Source organism: Delphinapterus leucas, chromosome 2, assembly GCF_059928025.1.
Source record: "Delphinapterus leucas isolate spDelLeu-1000000601 "Yukka" chromosome 2, BTC_Dleu_Yukka2, whole genome shotgun sequence".
In the NCBI taxonomy this organism is placed as follows: Eukaryota; Metazoa; Chordata; class Mammalia; order Artiodactyla; family Monodontidae; genus Delphinapterus; species Delphinapterus leucas.
The window spans coordinates 54894816-54919227 of NC_143130.1; the positions used below are offsets into that span (position 1 = coordinate 54894816).

General features: G+C 44.3%; 1 pseudogene; it reads left to right on the forward strand.

Annotated features, from left to right (window-relative positions):
• Positions 1-24412, forward strand: part of LOC149750019 (polyadenylate-binding protein 2 pseudogene) — a 28251-nt pseudogene continuing 3839 nt past the window's right edge.

Consider the following 24412-nt stretch of genomic DNA (forward strand, 5'->3'; position numbering starts at 1 on the left):
GGCCCACTCACTGCCCCAGTGGAAGGGGCAGCCCCTCCTTGGCCCATGGCAAGGCTTCCCCTAAGCAGTTTCCGTGGGCAGAGATGGGCTGTGGTCTCCCCACTTCCTTTTAGTGGCCTCAGGGGGGCTAAGGGTCTGAGCCTCCCCATGTCACAGCCATTGGCCCCTCAGCAGGTTCTTGGAGGTCACCACTCCCCCTTTCTTCTCATCTCCGCACCCGATAGCTGCCTAGTTAACTTCTCAAATGCAAACTGGGTCCTCTGCCCCAAACCTGTGGTTCACATCCCCCGCAGCCAGACTGCTCTGAGACACTCAGGGCCCCACGATCGGGCCCCAGCCTGCCTTTCCACACTCGCCCAGCCCCAGGACTAGCAGAAGCTGCAGTGAGCGGAGGCAGGAGCTCAGCTCGTGGCCTCTCAGAGCCAGCTGAGGGGGCTTCTTCACGAACTTAGAAACCATACGGAAATGGTCCATGAACTTGAATACCTAAAACTTAGACACTTAAGTGGAAAAATTACCACAAATTCAAAAGATGGACAATCAGGAAAAATATATTTGTAACAAAAATGAGAGACAAATAGTTGGTTTATCTTTTAAACGAAGAGTTTGTACCTATCGATGAAAAAGAGAAAACGTGAGAGGAAAACAGGTAGAGGATATAACACTCAACCTCACCCAACAGTAAGATGATAGTCATGGAGACAAAAATAAAATGCTATTTATGGCCCTCATGTTGGCATCCACATGGAGCTCTAGGGCACCAGGCAGAAGGACCAGCACCCGCAGAGGCCCTGTGGTGGGATGAGCTGCTGTGCTGGAGGGCAGGTGAGAAGTGGGTGTGGCTGGAGCATTTGGTGGGAAGGGAGATTGCGGGGAGGGCGGACAAGGCATAGCATCAGAGGCGTGGGTACCCATCGAAGCAACTGGGGTATTAGCAGGGGTATTCGATTATCTGTCTATTTTTTTATTTTTGTTTTTTAATTAATTAATTAATATATATATATATATTTTTTGGCTGCACTGGGTCTTTGTTGCTGCAGGCGAGCTTTCTCTAGTTGCAGCAAGCGGGGATTACTTACTCTTTGTTGCGGTCCGCGGGCTTCTCATTGCCATGGCTTCTCTTGTCATAGAGCACAGGCTCTAGGGCATGCAGTCTTCAGTAGTTGTGGTGCGCGGGCTTCAGTAGTTGTGGCTCACAGGCCCTAGAGCGCAAGCTCAGGAGTTGTGGCACACGGGCTTAGTTGCTCCACGGTATATGGGATTTTCCCCGACCATGGATTGAACCCGTGTCCCCTGCACTGGCAGGCAGATTCTTAGCCACTGCGCCACCAGGGAAGTCCCTGATCTAACTGTCTTTAAAAATCACTTTGGCTGCTGAGTGGAGGATGGACTAAAGGGGAGGCACTCTACAATGGGGCCGCTCCTTCAAGGGCATTTGGGCTGTATCTACCTAAATTTCAAACACACATACCCCAAGACCTTACCCTAGCAGTCCCACTAAATATTTGATCCTTAACTTCTGTGAAAATGTTCCAAGATATAGAAAAAGGATGTCACTGCAACATTGCTTATAATGGTCCCAAACAAGTGACAGCCTAGACCTCTATCAGGAAGGAAGTTGTATAATGCCTGTATCTCCAATAGTGCCATACTCTGCAGCCTTTCAGAGACGGGGTAGTGCTAATGGTGCTGGTCTGATGTGTCCTCTGAGGTATAATAAATGAGTTGTTTTTATAAAAAGCAACTTGAAGTACAGTGTGTATAGAGTTACTACTTGCATTAAAAAAAAAAAAAAGTTATACAGCTATATGTGCATGCACAGGGAAAATATCCTTGAGGATGCCCAGGAATCAGGTAGACATTTGTTGCCCCTGGGGAGGAGAACTGAGGAGTAAGCCCTTTATTTTTACTTTATACCTTCCTCAGCACTGTTTGAATTGTAAAATAGCCTTCTTAGGAAGGCTAAGCCAGGCTGGACCCAGGAAGGGCACACCTTGGCTTTGGTGTCAAGAGGTAATGGGAAGCCCCCCTATGTCCCCTCTCCTCCGTGAAGGCACCTGATCCCATCGAGGGGGTCAGGTTCCAGGGGTAGGGCCAACAATCTGTCATGTCCTTCTGACCCCGGGGCCATGGCTGAACCAGAACTCACCCTGGCTGTCTTGCAGATGCAGGCAGAGTTCTGGGCTGAGGGCCGAGCAGAGGGACAGGCATGATGGGCTGGGGACAGTTGACCAAGATCAGTGGGCTCTGACCACATTCCACTCTTGCCAAGAGCACATGCAGCCCAGTTGCAGGTCAGACTCCTCCCCTAGCGGAGGGCAGCCCAGCCTCTTCCCACCCTGCACCTGGGAAGCAGCAGCCTTTCTGATGACTGGTTACCAGCTGCACCACCACCACCTTCCAGCGCCACCGATTGCTCAGACCTGCAGAGTCTCTGCAAGGACCCTGCCTCGTGGCAGGGGGGCGGGGGGAGCACACCAGACCCCACCTCCCTACACAGCGCCTTCGAGGCTGGGAGTACATCCTGCAAAAAGCGTTCAGTGAGCCCGAAAGGGGATGCGAGGTGACACGCAAACTCCCCCAAGGCTCAGGAAAACCAGGAAACATGGAAATCCTGCCCTGGAAGGATCCACATCTTCCAGCATGTCAGGGCCTGGGGCCTCAAGTTCTCTGCACCCCTTAGTACCTGACACTATTTCCCACCCTTTGCAGAATGGAGCAGTCAAAGGGAAATGGTGGGGGTGTATTAGTTATAACAGCACTTGGAGAATCACAGAAACTGCTCGCTGCACCCACTTCCGCTCAGTAACAGACCCTGCTTTTGTTGGTGCATCAGCTCCCAGCCTCCCTTACAGGGAGCAGTGGCCCTGGGACTGAGCTCAGCCAGGGACAGTGTGGAGATGCCTGAGTAGGGCTTGGGGAAGGTCCATCAAAGGGCTGACTCATCAGGAGCCTCTTTGACCCTGCCCCTGCCTCCCTGGTCCTTGCTGGAGCAAGAGGGCAGGGCTCCCCTGGGGGTGCAGGGAGGGCCTGGGAGAGTGATAGAGAGGCAGCCCTCCACGCCAGCCCTGGCTGCCTCCCTTCAGGCTCCTTGTCACCTCCTAGACAAGAAAAGTACTTTCTTGTTTAAGAAAATATTTTCCAGCTCTCTGTTACTAAGAGCCAAATGCAATTCATAAACTTTCAGGTACATTTTCCACTAGCCGAAACAGAGCCCTGAGACCTAACAGGTAATGATCTGGAGCTGGTCCTAACAAGCATCTGTTCAACTTTGGGCAGAGAGACCTGAGCAACAAGGGACTGGAACATTCTGTGGCCAGACAAGCCTGAGAGCTTACTTCTGCATCGTGAGCGTTGGGTATGGCCTGTAGATCTTGTCCCTGGAGCAACCACAGTTACAGAGGTGGGTCTGGGGCTTCATCCTAGTTGTCCAAACGCCAAAACTAAGGCTGTGGCATCCTGCAAGTTTAAACCTTCTACCCCAGGCAAGCTACCCCTCCCCTGTGGCTCTGTTTTCTACTCCGTGAAATGGCCATGACAGGTCTTACCCTCCGTCAGGTTTGGTTCGGGACCAAGAGAGATAAGTATGTGACAGTCCAGCCCCACCCCTGACCTAGGACCAAGACTCCCTCCCTGCCCCCCAGTCATGATTACCATCTCCCCTACCTGGGATGGGTACCCAGGACCCTCACCCAGGGGGACACAAAAGTCCTCTCTGCGAACTGCTTAAGGGAAACACAAGCGGTTCTGTTCCTGTGAAACAGCCCAACTTTAAAAATAAATCTGTTTTTTTCTGAAGTATCAAGAAGACTTTTCCTAACACCTTTATTTGAGAATTGAGTTAAGGTGTAACACACATCACAATAGATGAAAGCTGGTGTATGGATGTTAAGAAGGCAATAGGAGGGCTTCCCTGGTGGCACAGTGGTTGAGAGTCCGCCTGCCAATGCAGGGGACACGGATTCATGCCCCACTCCGGGAAAATCCCACATGCCGCGGAGCGGCTGGGCCCGTGAGCCATGGCTGCTAAGCCTGCGCGTCCAGAGCCTGTGCTCCGCAACAGGAGAGGCCACAACACTGAGAGGCCCACGTACCGCAAAAAAAAAGAAGGCAATAGGAATGTTTAGGAGTCCTGTTGGGAGCACATACTTTAAAAAATGAAATAGGAGTAATGAATAGGCACACAAATAAAATAAAATAAATTTCCACTTTGCCATCCATGGTCTGTGTCATCCTCAAGGCAATCACCAATGCTCCCCAATCTTCTGGGCCTGTGATCTGGCTGCATCTTCCACCCCCAGCCTTCAGGAGAGGCCATGTGACTAGTTCTGGCAAACAGGGCATGGGGTGAGTGGAAGGAGTGCCCATCACCTGGTGTGAGAGCACTGCATTATCTGTGTGAGACCCTCCAGGGTGCTCCCCACTCTTTCTCCAGGACCTGCAGCTATAGTTGGTCGTTGTTCAATCAGCCTGAGTCCTGGAGAGGTGACTCAGAGTGCCCCAACACCCCCCGCCATGGACACAGAGCAAGAGCAAGAAGGGAACCTTGTGGTTTGTTACCCAAGTTCACCTGGCCATCCTGCTTGATACAGGATGCCGACGTCCCATGCCCACCCCCCCAGCAAACTCATACGTGGGTATCACGCCCTTGGCACCAGGCTCCACGGTGCTGTCCACTCTGCCTTGCTGTCTTCCCCAGACTGAGAGCTTCTCGAGAAAAGGGACAGGCAGGAGAGGTCTAAATGGGCAAAAAAGGTTCATCCTAAAAGAAAGGTAAGGCATGGGGGAACAGCACCATAATCTGTGAAACTGGGAACATCCATGTGATATCACAGCCTTCAGCTGTGAGACCAAGAGTTGCGACACTTGGTTGCCTTGAGAGGTGAGTCAGATGGCTAGGATGGGCTTTTTAAATCATGAGTGTTACTTATTTAAAAAGTAAATCAAAACTAGTATATAAAATCGTCAAAAACATTTTGGAGCTCTGTCATTAAAAGTGGCTTATATAGTAGCCCTTTCATACATCACCATTCTCACATACACCTCTAGCTCTTAGATCTGGACCTACTGCACTTCTCCACCAAAATGAAGCAGGGCTCTTTGGAAGGCAGCTGATTCCATGTCTGCACACACTCATACACATACACACAGACACACAAACACATGTACATACAAACACACACACACAAGCATACACACACTATTTAAATAGAATGGACTTGAGGCAAGCTGGATATCCAAGGATTTCAGGGGTAGTATTCAAAGGACAAAGGGGTCCACCTTAAAGGGAGGGGCTCACTCAGGCTGAGTTGTGGTGATATGTTAACTAGTTAACTGAATAGTACGTGTTAGGGAAGCATTGACCAAAACCACCCACCTTGACCAGGCACAGTGATAACCACTTGCATCAGCTGTCTTGCAACAGGAGGTCCTGATAAGGAACATGGTGCTGCCACCAAAAACCAGGAGAATATGGGAGGGGCTGAAAGGAGGAAGGAGACACCAGTCCATATGTCCTACCAATCTCCCAGAATCCTTCTTTCTGGAATCCATCTTGGCTGAGATGTGAACGCCACCAGGAAGAACCCTGAGTCAGACTGTGGGCCAAGCAAAGTGGCAAGAGACAACCCAGAAACTAACCCCATTACCATAAAACCTGAGTCTGTGAGCCACATGGCAGAGTAGTTCTCCTGGGTTTCCTTACCCTGCTGCTCTCCGCCCAGGCACCCTTCCCAATAAAGTCTTTTGCTTTGTCAGCACATGTCTCCTCAGACAATTCATTTCCGAGTGTTAGACAAGAGCCCACTCTTGGGCCCCGGAAGGGGTCCCCCTTCCTGCAACACAAGTTGTAAAAAGTTGGAATGATACTGTTACTAAGTCCAAGCTTGCTCTGCTCACCACACGACAAGCCAACAAGTCGGAGATGAGCTGTTGAGGCAAGGAAGACAACTTTATTTGGAAAGCTGGCAGACTAAGAAGATGGTGGGCTAGGGTCCCCAAAAACCATCTTATCAGGGTCTGGATGCCAGTTTCTTTTACAGAATCAGAGAGGGAGAGGCAGGGGGGAGGTAAAGTAAAAAGGGCCATCAGCCTTGCGAAACATCTCCTGGGAGGACCAGCCTCAGTGAGGGGATGTGTTAATTTCTCCTTTCTTGCAGCCATTCACAGGTGGGCAGGGTCAGATTGTCTCCCTGTGAGCTGAACAGAGGCACTTCAGTTTAACATTCTGGCAGAGGGGCAGGCTTCCCTGAGGCAGGGTATGATTATAATAACAAAAGCAACGAAAAGCAAAGTTAAAGTCAAAGAAACAGATCCAACATGGAGTCCGATTTAGCTCTTCCCAGTTACAATTCCCCACTGCCAATGTCCATTCCACAATCTTGTAGGATAAGGGGCAATGACCACTCTTAGCTACTTCCTGCTGTGTAGGGGCAGTGATGGGTGATCGTGGAATGGAATTCATCAGCACTGGGCAGGGGATAATTCTTAGAATTTTTAGTAAATAGTACAATTCTCAATTATTTGGACCTGATGCTGTGCTGTTCAGTAGAACAGGATTAAACAAGTAGATGGACCCATCTGTAAGGAAATTGCAATCTCAACACATCCTTTTTGAAGAGCAACCTTTAGTCTTCTAAGGGTTCACAAACCCACTGCTCTCCAAGCCTCTCAGGAGTTGGGTCGTCTTCTGATGATGGTGGTGCAGCTTTAATCCAAGTATGATGAATCCAAGGTTTTATCCCAGCCAATTGGACAGATTAATGCATGGTGAGTAATACCACATGTGGTCCTGTCCACCTTGCAGTCAGCTGGTGCTCAGGCCCTTGTTCTCTCTAGGTTTTAAGGAGGACTCGATCTCTGGGTCAGAAAGGATGCAAAGCTACCTCAGTTGGATAGGCAGACCTGCTGGAAGCAAACTCATGAACAGAGGTTAGTATAGTGCCCAAAGCTTTAACATAATTAGCAATAGCTATGTCTTTCAGAGCATTACAGATTCCCCTGCCCGGGTAGACACCTAGAATGGCCTACCATACAATATTTCATAGGGGCTTAATTTAACCCTGCTTCTGGAAGCCACTCTGATCCATAGCAGGGTAACTGGCAATGCCTTATCCCAAGTTATATTAGCCTCTTGACATATTTCAGCAATGCTCCTTTTCAACGTATGATTCATTTTCTCAGATTTTCCTGTTGATTGTGGTCTCCAGGATGAATGTAACTTCCTATTAATTTGCAGTGTTTTAGCCACTTACTGGGTTATGCTAGAGACAAAAGCAGGTCCATTATCACTCTGGAGGGTGTTAGGTAGTCCAAACTGGGGAATAATTTCCTTAAGGAGGACTTTAACCACTTGGGAGGCTTTTTCTGTCCAGGTGGGATATGCTTCCACCCATCCTGAAAAAGTGTCCACACACACCAACAGGTACCTGAAGTTTCCCGCAATTTAAGGTATTTGAGTAAAGTCTATTTGCCAGTCCTCTGTGAGGCAGGTCGCTCTGTGCTGGGTCCCCATCTGGGGAGGTCTGACAACAGTTTTAGGGTTATTTTTAGCACAAATCATACAATTCCGAGTGACTCGCTGGATGGTCTTTTGTAGGTGAGTTCCCATTATATAATTTTAAATCCATTGCAGGTGGCATCTCTCCCATAATGGGTACTGTCATGAATGTGCTTCAGCATAGTGTCCAAGAGGGCCTCAGGAATCAAAACAGTTCCTAGTGCATTACATTTCCAGCCAGGTGAGTTACGGTCAAGAGTGAAACCCCACTCCTTGGCCCTCTCCTGTCCTTTTCTGAATACACTGGCTGATATTTTTACAAGTCAATCTGCGGAAGAAGTGACCCTATCATGGCTTGATAATTACCTTCTTTGCTGCTTTCTTTGCAGCTTGGTCAGCTAACCAGGTGCCCTTTATTGTGTGAGTCTCACCCTTCTGGTGGCCTGGGCAGTGCATTACGGCCACTTGTGTGGGATTATGGACTGCTTCTAATAGTGACAGGATTTCAGAAGCATGTTTTGTGCCTTTATTGTTTGAAGTGAGAAGCCTCCTTCCTTTCCAGATCGCCCCCTGAGCATGCACCACAGAAAATGCATAGCGGGAGTCTGTATATATTTACTTGCTTCCCTTTAGCGAGGAGCAGGGCTCTTGTCAGAGCAATGATTTCTGCCTTCTGAGCTGAGCTCCCCGGGGGCAGGGCTTTTGCTTCAACAATCCTTTTAAGTGTTACCACCTGGCTTGTGGTTATATACCTGTCATGTCGCCTACCTTTGTCCATGAAGCTGCTTCCATCGGTGAACAATTCCATCTCTGGCTCAGCCAGGGGTAGGTCCATTAAGTCTGGTCTGCTAGAGTGCACGAGCTCAGTGACGTGTAGGCAGTCATGCTCTGGGGATTGTGCAGCATCAATCAGGAGCAATGTGGCTGGATTTAGGGCTGAAGTGACTTGAAGTCTTACGTTGGGATTGTCCAGGAGAATGGCTTGGTACTTTCCCATTCTCCCAAAAGTCAGCCAATAGCCCCCTTTCTGTTCCAGCAAAGAAAGGACATGGTGAGGAATATACACAGTGGTGGGTTGCCCTAGGGTAAACTTCTCAGCTTCCTGAAATCTGTCACAAGTAGCTGCTACAGCTTGAAGGCCAGGAGGCCACCCCTTAATAGTCTGTTCTAGTTGTTTTGAGAAGTAAGCAACAGGTCAGGGGATATTCCTCAGAGTTTGAATTAACACCCCAAAGCTTATGCCTTGTCTCTCATGTACATACAGTTTGAAAGGTTTCTTTAAGTCTGGTAGTCCCAAAGGCAGGGCTGAGACTAACTTCGTTTTTATCGTTTCAAGGGCTGTTTGGCACTCTTTAGTCCAAGTAAGGGGCTCAAGATCATGTCCCTTCAGTGCCTCATACAGGGGCTTTACGATGAGCCCATTGCTTGGGATCCAAATCCGACAGAACCCTGCCATTCCCAGAAAGCCTCTCAGTTGTCTGTGGGTCTTGGGTGCTCCTAAGCCTGCAATTGCCTGCTTTCTGTCAGGCAAAAGATCCTGCTGTCCTTGAGAGAGGACAAAGCCCAGATTCGTGACTTGCTGTTTGCATATCCGGGCCTTTTTCTGGGAGAACTTATATCCACAATTAGCCAAATAGTTCAGGGTTCTGATAGTATTTTGTAGACATTTATCATATGTAGGGCTCACTATGTGCAAGTCGTCCACATATTGGAGCAAGAGTTCTTCGTTCAATATTAAGTCTCTAAGGTCTCTAGACAACGTCTCCCCAAACAAGGTAGGGGAATTCTTAACTCCTTGAGTCAGGACTGTCCAACAATACTGTTGGACTACCTGCGTTTCTGGGTCTTGCCATTCAACAGCAAATAGCTGCTGTGATTCTTCTACAATAAGAATGCAGAAAAAAGCATCTTTCAAGTCCAAGACTGAGAACCAGCCGTATTCTCCCAGAATAGTTGTGAGCAGAGTGTATGGATTAGGCAGCACAGGGTGTAAGTCTTGGACTACTTCATTAATAGCCCTCAAGTCTTGGACAAAGCGATACTCTGCTGAGTTTGGCTTTTTGACCGGGAAGATAAGGGTGTTATATGGGGATCTAAAAGGTCTAATCAGTCCTGTTTTCAAAAACTTCTCCAGGATTGGCTGAATTCCCTTTTTTTTTTTTTTTTTGCGGTATGCGGGCCTCTCATTGTTGTGGCTTCTCCGGTTGCACAGCACAGGCTCTGGACGTGCAGGCTCAGCGGCTATGGCTCACAGGCCTAGCCGCTCCGCGGCATGTGGGATCTTCCCGGACTGGGGCACGAACCCATGTCCCCTGCATCGGCAGGCAGACTCCCAACCACTGCGCCACCAGGGAAGCCCTGAATTCCCTTTTGAGCCTTTTGTTTCAGAGGATATTGTTTTAGATTAGGTGTTTTTGGCCTTCCCCAGAGTACCATCAGCCCACACTTCCAGCCTTACCTTTTCGTAGACCTCTGTGGGAAAAAGCCCTGTCTCCTTCTCTGGGGGTTCCATGAGTACCATTTGTAGGCTTAAAGTGTGCTCCGGTGGGACCCTGATGTCAAGCTGTTCTGGTGAAAAGGTTACTTGAGTGTTTAATTTACAAAGGAGATCTTGTCGCAGAAGGGGAATTGGACACTCTGACATATATAAGAAGCTATGTCCCCCAGTTGGCATTCTAGAGCTTATAGAAACAAATGGTTCTCTACTTCTCCAGAAACTCCCATGACCAAGATAGACTGAGATGTTTTCTGTGCCACCTGGGTGTTTACCACAGAATATGTGACACCCATATCTATTAGAAAGTCAATCAACTTGTTCCCCACTGTCAATGTTACCCAGGGGTCTTGTGGGGTCTTGTGGGGAAATTAGAATCAGACGCCTCAGGTCCAAGGGCCTCTTCATTCATTATCAGATTGCTCCTCTCTTTCTACCATATGAGAGGCTCCTGTCTTCTATTATTCTTTCATCTAGGGCATTTTCTTTTCCAATGCCCTTCCTCCTTGCAGTAAGCACATTGCTCCTTCCCTAGTGGTGTCTTACCTTCCTTTAGGTTACTCACCTTCTGGGAATTCAATGCTGCTGCCAGAAAAGGTACATTCCGTTTTGCATCTTCTTGCTTTTGTCATTGTTCCCTGTTGTTGAATACTTTAAAAGCAACATCTACTAATTGAGAAGGGTTCATTCCAAATACACCATCTAACTTCTGTAATTTTTTCCTAATATCTGGGGTGCTTTGCCCAATGAAAGTCATACATTCTCAGGGGTCTCGGGGGTCTGCATCCATGTAGCGCTTATAAGCTTGATAAATCCTTTCCAGGAACTCTGATAGATCCTCATTTGGCTTTTGTTTTATCTCCTGAATCTTGTTCAAGCTCTTTTGTCTAGATACCCCCTTTTGAAGACCCACTAAGACACATCCCCTGTAGTGTTCTAGAAGTGGCATGCCCCCATTATTAGGATCCCGGTGAGGCTCAGCAATAGGGACTGCCAAATTTGTTTCTAGAGTTCCATTTGGATCCACTAAATGGAGCTGGTGCACTTCCTCTCTACCATCCTCCTTTCATCCTCGGTAATCATTATATTCATAAGAGTGTGAATGTCTGCCCATGTGGGATGGTGAGTGGCAAATATTGAGGTGAAAAGTTCAGTCATATGGAGTGGGTCCTCTCAGTAAGCAGGGTTATGGTTTTTCCAGTTAAGCAAATCCTAAGTCGAGAATGGATTCTGCATCCATAGGAGCCCAGCTGGCTGGCCATTTGCATTACGGACTCCTACAGGATATCAGAGCAAGGGAAATTGCCTTGCTGCGGAAGTTGCTTTCAGTCCAAATTGGGTGCCCTGTCGGGTCTTAGATGGTGATACTAAACCAGGTCCCTCTGCCACCGGGGTTACCATAGAAACTTCTATTCAATCCCCATGAGTGGGGGAAGCAAGAGGTAGTGAAAGGGGTGAATATGTTGGCAGCATTGGGTGGGGCAGTTGGAACAACTGCCAGTGCATGCAGCCTGCTCGGCCAGTGCGGGAGCTGGATGGGCCACAGCGGGTGTTTAAGCTCTGGAATAATATGTCCCCACTCTCGTTTCCCCCCCCTTCCCCTTGTAGAACAGGTTCTCCCTTGGGTTTCCTTTCAGACCATTGGCAGTCCTCTGACTCCTTCTTCCTGATGCAATAGCATAAATGCTTCTACATATGGAATCTCACCTCTTTTCCCTGCTCTTTTGCAAAACACTTCTAGCTGTGAGATCGTATGATAATTGAGTGAGCCATTCAGGGGCCCATCGTTCTTCTGATCCTAACATATATTGGGTCCACACCCTATTATGATAGTATATCAGGTCTTTCTTAGTCATAGGCTCATAGCTATGTTTTGCCCATTTATCTAATATATGCCCCAAAGGGCTATCCTTCAGGATAGGTGGAGTATTTCCCTTTTTGATAAGTTTGATAACACCAAAACATGAAAGACGCAGACAAATTCCAACACAAAAAGCACAAACAAATTCTAGCATCAATGCACACAAAACCAAAAGCAAACCAAGACCAAAACCGACGAACTAGTTCCCAATGAACCAGTTCCCAAAATCAGGTAGAATCCAACAATTCCCCTCTCCAACAGGGTACCCCGACCAAACTGGCTTGTCCCGTAAAGGAAAAGCCCAAATTGAGGGGGGAGTATGTTCCCAGTGTGCATGCCAGAGCGACTTACCATCCAAAATCAAACTGAGTCCGACGACTCCTAGAAGTTTGTTGGTTCCTTGCTTCAACTGCCAAGCGCTGGGGTAGCTGGTGTCGCTTCAGGGTACTTTGAAGTGAAGATCCTCAGGACAAATGGACCTGGCAGCTGCTAGGGTCTTGCCCCAATATTCCTTGACTGGGGCCAGCTAGCCATGAGCCACAAGGCTCCTGACTGGCTAAGCCAAATTTGTTACCGAGTCCAAGCTTGCTCTGCTTGCCGCACGACTGGCCAGTAAATCAGAGACAAGGTGTTGAGGCAAAGAAGACGACTTTATTCAGAAAGCCAGCAGTCTGAGAGATGGAAGGCTAGGGCCCCAAAAACCATCTTATCAGGGTCTGGATGCCAGTTTCTTTTACAGAATCAGAGAGGGAGAGGCAGGGGGGAAGTAAAGTAAAAAGGGCCATCAGTCTTGCAAAACATCTCCTGGAAGGACCAGCCCCAGTGAGGGGATGTGTTAATTTCTTCTTTCTGGCAGCCATTCACAGATGGGCAGGGTCAGATTGTCTCCGTGTGAGCTGAAGAGAGGCACTTTAGTTTAACATTCTGCCAGAAGCAGCAGGGTTCCCTGAGGCACGCCATTACGTATGATTATAATAACAAAAGCAACGAAAAGCAAAGGTTAAAGTCAAAGAAACAGATCCAACATGGAGTCCAATTTAGCTCTTCCCTGTTACAATACCAAAAAAAGAAGTTATTTACAGCATGTAAATTGTAGCTGTAATTTAAAAGATACGTATAATTTATGAGCACTTTTAAAGACAAGTATTATATAAACCGGTATTGGCTCCTTCTAGTAAGTGTAGAATATTAGCTTGTAAAACATTTTTTTGAGCGGCGATGGCGGCGGCGGCGGCAGCAGCAGCGGGGTCTGCGGGCGGTCGGGGCTCCGGCCGGGGCGGCGGCACCATCTTGTGCTCGGGGCCGGTGGGGAGGCCGGGGAGGGGGCCCCGGGGGGCGCAGGAACAGCTTGGAGTCTGAGGAACTGGAGCCTGAGGAGCTGCTGCTAGAGCCCGAGCCTGAAGAGGAGCCGCCCGGCCCCGTGCCCCCCGCCCCGGGAGCTCCGGGCCCTGGGCCTGGCTCGGGAGCCCCTGGCAGCCAGGAGGAGGAGGAGGAGCCGGGACTGGCCGAGGGTGACCCGGGGGACGGCACCACTGAGGACCTGGAGCTGGAAGCGATCAAAGCTCGAGTCAGGGAGAGGGAGGAAGAAGCTGAGAAGCTAAAGGAGCTACAGAACGAGGCAGAGAAGCAGATGAATATGAGTCCAGCTCCAGGCAATGCTGGCCCAGTGATCATGTCCATTGAGGAGAAGATGGAGGCTGATGCCCGTTCCATCTATGTTGGCAATGTGGACTATGGTGCAACAGCAGAAGAGCTGGAAGCACACTTTAATGGCTGTGGTTCAGTCAACCATGTTACTATACTATGTGACTAATATAGTGGCCATCCCAAAGGGTTTGCATATATAGAGTTCTCAGACAAAGAGTCAGTGAGGCCTTCCTTGGCCTTAGATGAGTCCTTATTTAGAGGAAGACAAATCAAGGTGATCCCAAAACGAACCAACAGACCAGGCATCAGCACAACAGACTGGAGGTTTCCCGCGAGCCCGATACTGTGCCCAGACCACCAACTACAACAGTTCCCGCTCTCGATTCTACAGTGGTTTTAACAGCAGGCCCCAGGGTCGTGTCTACAGGGGCTGGGCTAGAGCGACATCATTATTCCCCCCACTAAAAAAAGTATGTATTAGGACGAGAGAGAGGAAAAAAAGAGGAAAGAAGGAGAAAAAAAAAGAATTAAAAGAAAAGAAAAAACAGAAGATGACCTTGATGGAAAAAAATATTTAAAAAAAAAAGATATACTGTGGAAGGGGGGAGAATCCCATAACTAACTGCTGAGGAGGGACCTGCTTTGGGGAGTAAGGGAAGGCCCAGGGAGTGGGGCAGGGGGCTGCTCATTCGCTCTGGGGATTCGCCATGGACACGTCTCAACCGTGCAAGCTGCTCCCCCTGTTTCCCTGTCCCCCTTTGCCCCCTTGTGGGCTGCTCAAGGGTAGGTGGGCATGGGTGGTAGGAGGGGTTTTTTTACCCAGGGCTCTGCAAGGACACCAAACTGTTCTGCTTGTTACCTTCCCTCCATCTTCTCCCTAGCTTTCACAGTCCCCTCCTGCCTGTTCCTGTCCTGCCAGGTCTACCACCCACCCCACCCTTCTTTTCTGGCTCCCTGCCCCTCCAGATTGCCTGGTGATCTATTTTGTTTCCTTTTGTGTTTCTTTTTCTGTTTTGAGTGTCTTTCTTTGCAGGTTTCTGTAGCCAGAAGATCTCTGATCTGCTCCCAGCAGTTCCAGTGTAAATTCCCCTTTCCCCTGGGGAAATGCACTACCTTGTTTTGGGGGATTTGGGGGTGTTTTTTGTTTTTCAGTTTTTTGTTTTGTTTTCCTTTTTTTCCCTTTTATTTGGAGGGAATGGGAGGAAGTGGGGACAGGGAGGTGGGAGGTGGATTTTGTTTATTTTTTTAGCTCATTTCCAGGGGGAGGGAGTTTTTTATTTAATATGTGTCATGAATAAAGTTGTTTTTGAAAATAAAAAATAATAATAATAAAAAACATTTTTTAAATCTGTGTAAGAGGAAAACACAAACTCAGGAAAAGTCATCTTGAAAGGAGATGACTATTGCCCTTGATGACCAGCTAGAAACAGGGTCTGCCGTGAGTGGTGGGCAGATCCAAGAGGAGAGGGGCCTGCACCCTCACCCTTCTGCCTGGAAAGGAACCTCAAGTTGTCCTTTCTGGAAGATGTGAACAAGATGTGTTTCTCATGATGCTAGCAGAGCAGATCATCATAGCCTGTGGGTGGGACAAATGGCAGTTAAAGAATGCCTCACTTTGGGAGGTGGACTACAAAAAACACAAAGCTTCATGAAAAGCTTGAGCTTGAAATGTCCTACAGATTCAGTGAGCAAAGGCTTCATGAAGCTTGTGCAGTCACCTTGGGAGGAGCTGCCAGAAGCCCTGCCCAAGGGAATTATCCACAGCCCAGGTCCTCCATTATCAGCATCTGAGATCTTTTCTCACTGGGGTCTGGAAATAGCATCCTGTGATGTGATTTATAATAAGAAATGTGTATTTAATCTTTGTCTCAGTTTCTGGCACAGAGTTCCTAAAACCCTTGGAATTTCCTATGTGATAAGAGGGATAAAGGTGTCTTTTTTTATGTTAATGAGTGACTTTTGGATGCACCTAAGGGTAGGGGCTGGCTGCCAGGAGAACGAACCATGTGATCCATGTGATTAGAGAGTTGGAATTTTCAGTCCCACCTCCTGACCTACAGGGAGGGGAGAAGGGCTACAGTTTGAATCAATCAGGAATGGCCCATGATTTAATCAATCATACCTTTGTAATGAAGTCTCCATAAAAACCCAAAAGGACAGAGTTGAAGAGCTTCTGGGTTGGTGAACATATGGAAGTTTGGGAAGGGTGGGTGCACCCAGAGAGGGCATGGAAGCTCCACACTCTTTCCCTGTGCCTTGCCCTATACATCAAGAACCTGGCTGTTCTTGAGTTACATACTTTTATAATAAACTGATAATCTAGTAAGTAATATGCTTCTCTGAGTTTTGTGAGCCACTCTAGCAAATCAGTCGAACCCAAGGTGGGGCTCATTGGAACCTCCAATCTACAGCCAGTCGGTTAAAAGCGCAGATGATGACCTGGACTTGCAATTGGCATCTGGAATGTGTGTCGGGGGCAAGGGGATGGCAGTCTTTTAGGAATCTGATGCTATCTCTTGGTAGATAGTGTCAGATTTGAATTGAATTGTAAGACCTCCAGCTGGTGTCAGAGAATTACTTGGTGGTGTAAGGAAACCCCCTTCTCCCATATTAGAGTGCAGAACTCATACGTTGCAACCCTAGAAAGGCTCAGAAACCATAGGAAGAACTATGAATATGAATAAGAAGAAGGTTAGTGCAGAACAAGGAAGAAAAAGGTGAATCTAAGGCAGTAGGTAGCATTTGGATCACAGTTTTATAGTGAGTACAGCACTCGACTGTTTCTTAGCATGTTCAAAGCACTGAAGGTGGTCTGTATTTTAGACTTCAATTTCAATTGTTTATAAGTAGGATTCAATAAAATTTAAATAATGTTTAATTGGGGAAAATTGCCAATACTCAGGTGTTATGTGTTAGGTATATAAGAAGTGTATTAATATTTAGAGATGGGTTATTTTTTCATGTTTAATAGATTCATGAGCCAGATAAATTGGGCATCAACAGTGTACAGACAGTAACATGTGAGCCCAATAGCATGCACATAGCTGGCTCCCAGACTCACACCCAGGAAATGCTCACAATCCCAGAGTTAACTGAAGGCAGAGGGATGGCCATGGAGATGCTTTGGTTTTGCTGTCTTAAAATGCTGGAAATCCCCCATTTCTCTGACCTAAGGGCCAGAAAGATCCAGAGTATGACAACATCATTTCCAAGCCACCCCACTCCAGGATAGACACCCCCACCTTCCCTGTACCCACAAAGGACCCAGAAGAAGTGAGTAGTGGGAAGAAAGATCAGCACAGGTGCCTTGCTGGGCACACCTGTGTGATTCTGCAAAAGCAAACCTTCAAGGGGTGACACAGAGCTGCAATTTGGGAGGTCAGGGATGGCCTGACACCATCCCATGGGCCATGCACCTCTAGGACTTCCCTTCCCCACCCTGGGGACTGCAAAAAGGAGACCCAGATGGGAGCCCATGGTCTGCGTCATGGCCCACTGTAGGTAGAGTTTTTATATGTGTTCTTATCACCTTAAGATAGGTTGTTATAAGATGTTTTCTGTAAGCCTCCTGGTAACTACAAAGAATAAACCTGTAGTAGATAACACAAAGGTTAAAGAGAAAGAAATCCAAGCATAACACTGCAAAAATAAAAATCACAAAGAAAGACAGTAAGAGAGGAAGAAAAGAATGAAAAAATGAGGGCTTCCCTGGTGGTGCAGTGGTTGAGAGTCCACCTGCTGATGCAGGGGACACGAGTTTGTGCCCCAGTCCAGGAGGATCCCACATGCCACGGAGCGGCTGGGCCCGTGAGCCATGGCCGCTGGGCCTGCACGTCCAGAGCCTGTGCTCTGCAACAGGAGAGGCCACAACAGTGAGAGGCCCGTGTACCGCAAAAAAAAAAAAAAAAAAGAATGAAAGAACGACAAAAAAGCTAGAAAATAATGGAAAAGATGGCAATAGTCCTTACCTATCAATAATTACTTTAAATAGAAATATAATATTTTATAAGAACTGTAAATGGAGTATAACCTTTAAAATTGTGAATCACTATATTGTACACCTGTAACTTATATAATATTGTACATCAACTATACTTTAAATATATGATTATAGATATATTTTATATATATATATATAATTCTCCAATCAAAAAAACAATGAGTGGCTGAATAAATAAAAAATAAGACCCAACTATATGCTCTTACAAGAGACTCACTTCAGCTTTAAAGCACACATATGCTGAAAGTGAAGGGATGGAAAAAGGTATTTTAGGCAATAGAAACCAAAAAAGAACAGGGGTAGCTATACTTACTTATAGCAGACAAAACAGACTTTAAGACAAAGACTGTAACAAAAGACAAATAAGGTCATTATACAGTGACAAAGGGGTGAATTCATTAAGAAGATATAACAATTGGAAATATACATGAACCCAACATCAGAGCACCAAAATATATAAAGCAAATATTAACAGATCTGAAAGGAGAAGTAGACAGAAATACAATAATAGTAGGGGACTCGAATACCCCATTGCAACAATGGGTAAAACACCCAGACAGAAGATCATTAAAGAAACATTGGACTTGAACTACACTTTAGATCAAATCTGCCTAACAGACAAATACAAAACATTCTATCCAACAGCAGCAAAGTACACATTCTTAAGTGCACATGAAATATTCTCCAGGGTAGATCATATGTTAGGTCACAAAACAAGTCATAACAAATTTAAAAGATCGAAATTATAGTATTTTTTATAACCACAATAGTAAGAAATTAGACATCAATAAGATAAGGAAACCTGGAAAATTCACAGATATGTGAAAATTCAACAACACATGCCTGAGCAACCACTGGTCAAAGAAGAAATCAAAAGAGAAATTTTAAAAATATCTTGAAACAAACAAAAAATGGAAACACAACATATCAAAACTTATGGGATGCAACGCAGCTCTAAGGGGGAAGTTTATAGTGATAAACACCTACATTAAGAAAAAGAAATATCTCAAATAATCTAACTTTACACCTCAAGGAACTAGAATAAAAAGAATATAATAAGACCAAAGTTAGCATAAAGAACAAAATAACAAAGGTCAGAGCAGAAGTAAACAATGGACTAGAAAAACCATAGAAAAATCAAAAGTGAGCTTGCTTTTTGAAAAAATAAACAATATTGACAAACACTTAGCTATACTAAGGAAAAAAACAGAAGACTCAAATAAATAAATCAGAAATGAATGAGGAGACATTACAACTGATACCACTGAAATACAAAGGATCATGAGAGACTAGAATGAACAATTATACCCCCAACAAATTGGATAACCTAGAAGAAATAGGTAAATTCCTAGAGACATGCAATCTACCAAGACTGAATCATGAAGAAATAGAAAATCTGAACAGACAATAAAAAGTAAGGAGATTGAATCAGTATTCAAAAATCTCCCAACAAAGAAAAGTCCAGGACCAGGTGGCTTCACTGGTGAATTCTCCCAAAGATTTAATGAATTAATACCAATCCTTCTCAAACTTTTCCCAAAAATTGAAAAGGAAAGAACACTTCCAGACTCATTTTACAAAGTCAGCATTACCCTGATACTGAAGACAGATAAGGACACTGCAAGAAAAGAAAATTATAGGCCAATATCTCTGAACATAGATGTAAAAATCCTCAACAAAATACTGGCAAACCAAATTCAACCGAATTCAAAAGATCATATACCATGATCAAATGGGATTTATCCCTGGGTTGCAAGGATGGTCCAACATATGCAAATCAATGTGATATACTACATTAACAGAATGAAGGATAAATATCATATAGTAATCTCAATAGATGCAGGAAAATCATGTGACAAAATTCAACAACATTTCATGATTAAAAAAAAAAAGCTGTCAACATAATAAAAGTTGTATATGACAAGCCCACAGCTAACATCATACTCAACAAGACAAGGATATTACTGTCACCACTACTATTCAACATAGTACTGGAAGTCCTATCAAGAGCAATTAGGCAAGAAAAAGAAATTAGAGGCATCCAAATAGGAAAGGAAGAAGTAAGATGGCCTCTGTTTGCAACTAACATGATTATATATATATAGAAAACACTAAAGATTACACACACACACACAAACACACACACACACACACAAAACTGCTAAAACTAATAAACAAGTTCATTTAAGTTTCAGGATACAAAATCAACATACAAAAGTTAGTTGTGTTTCTATACACCAAAAACAAACTATCTAAAAATGAAATTAAGAAAATATTTCCATATTCAATAGCATTTAAAAGAGTAAAATACTTAAAAATAAATTTAACCAAAGAGATGAAAGATCTGTACACTGAAAACTATAGAACATTGATTAAAGAAACTGAAAAAGACAGGAATAAATAGAAAGATATCCAATGTTCCTGGATTGGAATAATTAATATTGTTAAAATATTCATAGCAATCTACAGATTCAGTGCAACCCCTATCAAAATTCCAGTGGTGTATTCCACAGAAAGAGAAAAAAAATCCTAATTTTATATGGAACCACAAGATCCCAAATAGCTAAAGAAATCTCAAGCAAGAAGAACAAAGCTGGAGGCATTACACTTCCTGATATCAAACTATATTAAAAATATATAGAAATCAAAACAGTATGATTCCAGAAAAAAAAACAAAACAAAACCAGACAGACTTGTGGGACAGAATTGAGAGCCCAGAAATAAACCCACTCATATATGATGATCAACTAATCTTTGACAAAATCACCAAGAATATACAATGGGCAAGGATTGTCTCTTCAATAAATGATCTTGGGAAAATCGAATATCCATATGCAAAAGAATAAAATTGGCCCCTTGTTTTACACTGGACACAAAAATCAACTCAAAGTGGATTTAGGACTTAAATGTTAGCCCTGAAATTATAAAACTCCTAGAAGAAAACTCGTTGACATTGGTCTTGGTGATGAATTTTTGGATTTGATACCAAAAGCACAGGCAACAAAAGCAAAAATAAACAACAACTACTACCACTACAGACAATAGCCATCAGGTATATGAAAAGATGCTCAACATCACTAATCACAAGGAAATGCGAATCAAAACCACAATGAGATATCACCTCACACCCCTTAGAATGGTTTTATTATAAAAAGTCAAGAGATAACAAGTGTTGGTGTGAATGTGGATAACAGAAACATATACTGTTGGTGGGAATGTAAATTGGTACAGCTGTTATGGAAAACAGTATGGAGTTTCCTCAAAAAAGAATTTAAAAGAGAACTACTATATAATCCAGCAATCCCACTTCTGGGTATATATCCAAAGAAAATAAAATCGATATCTTGAAGAGATATCTGCACCACCATGTTCACTGCAGCATCATTTCTAGTAGCCTAGATATGAAAATAACCTAAGTGTCTATCAACAGATGAATGGATAAAAAATAAATGGTATATATATACACAGGGATATTATTCAGCTTTTAGAAAAAGAAGGAAATCCTTCATTTGCAACATTAGAGGTTGCAACACTGGAGGACATTATGCTAAATGAAATAAGCCAGAGGCAAGGGTGGACTCAAGATGGTGGAGTAGGAGGACATGGAGTTCACATCTGCTCACAACTAGGGTACCTAACAGGCACTGGTGGGGGACCCCAAACACCTAAGGGGACAGGAGGAACCCCCAAGCTACCAGACCAGGGGTTGGGCCTGAACTCCTGTGGTGGGAGCACTGAGTCCAAACCACTGGACTAACAGAGAACCTCAGACCCCAAGGAATATTCATCAGAGTGAGGTCTCCCAGAGGTCCTCATCTCAGCACCAAGACCCAGCTCTACCCAACTGCCTGCAAACTCCAGTGCTGTAAGCCTCAGGCCAAACAACCAGTCAGACAGGAACACAGCCCCACCCATCAAAAAATGAAACAACAAAAAAATATGTTACAGATGAAGGAGCAAGGTAAAAACTTACCAAGACCAAATAAATGAACAGGAAATAGGCAACCTACCTGAAAAAGAATTCAGAGTAATGATAGTAAAGATGATCCAAAATCTCGGAAATAGAATGGAGGCATGGATCAAGAAAATACAAGAAATGTTTAATAAAGACCTAGAAGAACTAAAGAACAAACAGTGATGAACAACACAATAACTGAAATGAAACATACACTAGAAGGAATCAATAATGGAATAACTGAGGTAGAAGAATGAATAAGTGAGCTGGAAGATAGAAGGGTGGAAATAACTTTCGAGGAACAGAATAAAGAAAAAAAGAATGCAAAGAATTGAGGACAGTCTCAGAGACTTCTGGGACAACATTAAATGCACAACATTCGAATTATAGGGGTCCCAGAAGAAGAAAAGAAAGAAAAAGGGTATGAGAAAATATTTGAAGAGATTGTAGTCAAAAACTTCCCTAACATGAGAAAGGAAATAGCCACCCAAGTCCAGGAAGCACAGAGAGTCCCATACAGGATAAACCCTAGGAGAAACACACCAAGACACATATTATTAAAACTAACAAAAATTAATTTCAAAGAAAAAATATTAAAAGCAGCAAGGGAGACTTCTTTTGTGGTGCAGTGGTTAAGAGTCCGCCTGCCAATGCAGGGGACACAGGTTCGATCCCTGGCCCAGGCAAGTCCCACATGCCGCAGAGCAACTAAGCCCCTGCACCACAACAACTGAGCCTGTGTTCTAGAGCCTGTGAGCCACAATTACGGAGCCCACATGCCACAACTACTGAAGCCCACGTGCCTAGAGCCGACGCTCCACAACAAGAGAAGCCACCCCAGTGAGAAGCCTGCACACTGCAACGAAGAGCAGCCCCTGCTCACCGCAACTAGAGAAAGCCCACGCACAGCAATGAAGACCCAACACAACCAAAAAAAATAAAAATCATTAACCTCTAAAAAGTAAAAATAAAAGCAGCAAGAGGAAAAAATATTCAAGGGAATCCCCCTAAGGTTATCAGCAGATTTTTCAGCAGAAACTTTGCAGACCAGAAGAGAGTGGCAGGATATATTTAAAGTATTGAAAAGGAAAACCTACAACCAAGATTACTCTACCCAGCAAGGATCTCATTCAGATTTGGCAGAGAAATCGAAAGTTTCACAGACAAGCAAAAGCTAAGAGAATTCAGCACCACCAAACCAGCTTTACAACAACTGCTAAACACAGAGAAGAAAAAGACCCACAAAAACAAACCCCAAACAATTAACAAAATGGTAATAGGAACATACATATTGGTAATTACCTTGAATGTAAATGGATTAAATGCTCCAATGGACTGGTGGAATGGATACAAAAACAAGACCCATATATATGCTGTCTACAAGGGACCCACTTCAGATTTAGGGACACATACAGACTGAAAGTGAGGGGATGGAAAAAGATACTCCATGAAAATGGAAATCAAAAGAAAGCTGGAGTAGCAATACTCATATCAGATAAAATAGACTTTAAAATAAAGACTGTTACAAGAGGTAAGGAAAGACACTACATAATGATCAAGAGATCAATCCAAGAAGAAGATATAACAAGTATAAATATTTATGCACCCAACATAGGAGCACCTTAATACATAGGGCAAATGCTAACAGCCATAAAAGGGGAATTCAACAGTAACACAATATTAGTGGGGGGTGTTAACAACCCACTTACACCAATGGACAGATCATCCAGACAGAAAATAAATAAGAAAATACAAGTTTTAAATGACACAAAAGACCAGATAGATTTAATTGATATTTATAGGACATTTCACCCAAAGTGGCAGGATACACTTTCTTCTCAAGTGCACATGGAACATTCTCCAGGACAGATCACATCTAGCATCATGAATCAAGCCTTAGAAAACTTAAGAAAATTGAAATCATATCAAGCATCTTTTCTGACCACAACTCTGAGATTAGAAATCAATTACAAAAATAAAAAAACTGTAAAAAACACAAACGCATGGAGGTTAAACAGTGTGTTGCTAAATAACCAAGAGATCACTGAGCAAATCAAAGAGGAAATTTAAAAATCCATAGAAACAAATGACAATGAAAACATGATGACCCAAAACCTATGGGATGCAGCAAAAGCAGTTCTAAGAGGGAAGTTTAAAGCAATTCAATCTCACCTCAAGAAACAAAAAAATCTCAGGTAAACATCTAACCTTATACCTAAACCAACTAGAGAAAGAAGAACAAAGAAAACCCAAAGTTAGCAGAAGGAAAAAAATCATAAATATCAGAGCAGAAATAAACGAAATAGAAATGAAAACAATAGCAAAGATCAATAAAACTAAAAGTTGGTTCTTTGAGAAGATAAACAAAATTGATAAACATTTAGCCAGACTCATCAAGAAAAAAAGGGAGAGGACTCAAATCAATAAAACTAGAAATGAAAAAGGAGAAATTATAACTGACACTGCAGAAATACAAAGGATCATAAAGAGACTACTACAAGCAACTACATGCCAGTAGAATGGACAACCTGGAAGAAATGGACAAATTTTTGGAAAGGTACAACCTTCCAAGTCTGAACAAGTAAGAATTAGAAAATATAAACAGACGAATCACAAGTAATGAATTTCAAACTGTAATTAAAAACCTTCCAACAACAAAAGTCCAGGACCAAATGGCTTCACAGGCGAATTCTATCAAACATTTAGAGAAGAGCTAACACCTATCCTTCTCAAACTTTTCCAAAAAATTGCAGAGGGAGGCCACCATCACCCTGATACCAAAACCACACACAAATAACACAAAAAAAATTACAGACCAATATCACTGATGAACGTAGAGGCAAATATCCTCAACAAAATATTAGCAAACAGAATCCAACAACACATTAAAAGGATCATACACCATAATCAAGTGAGATTTATCCCAGGAATGCAAAGATTCTTCAATATACACAAAT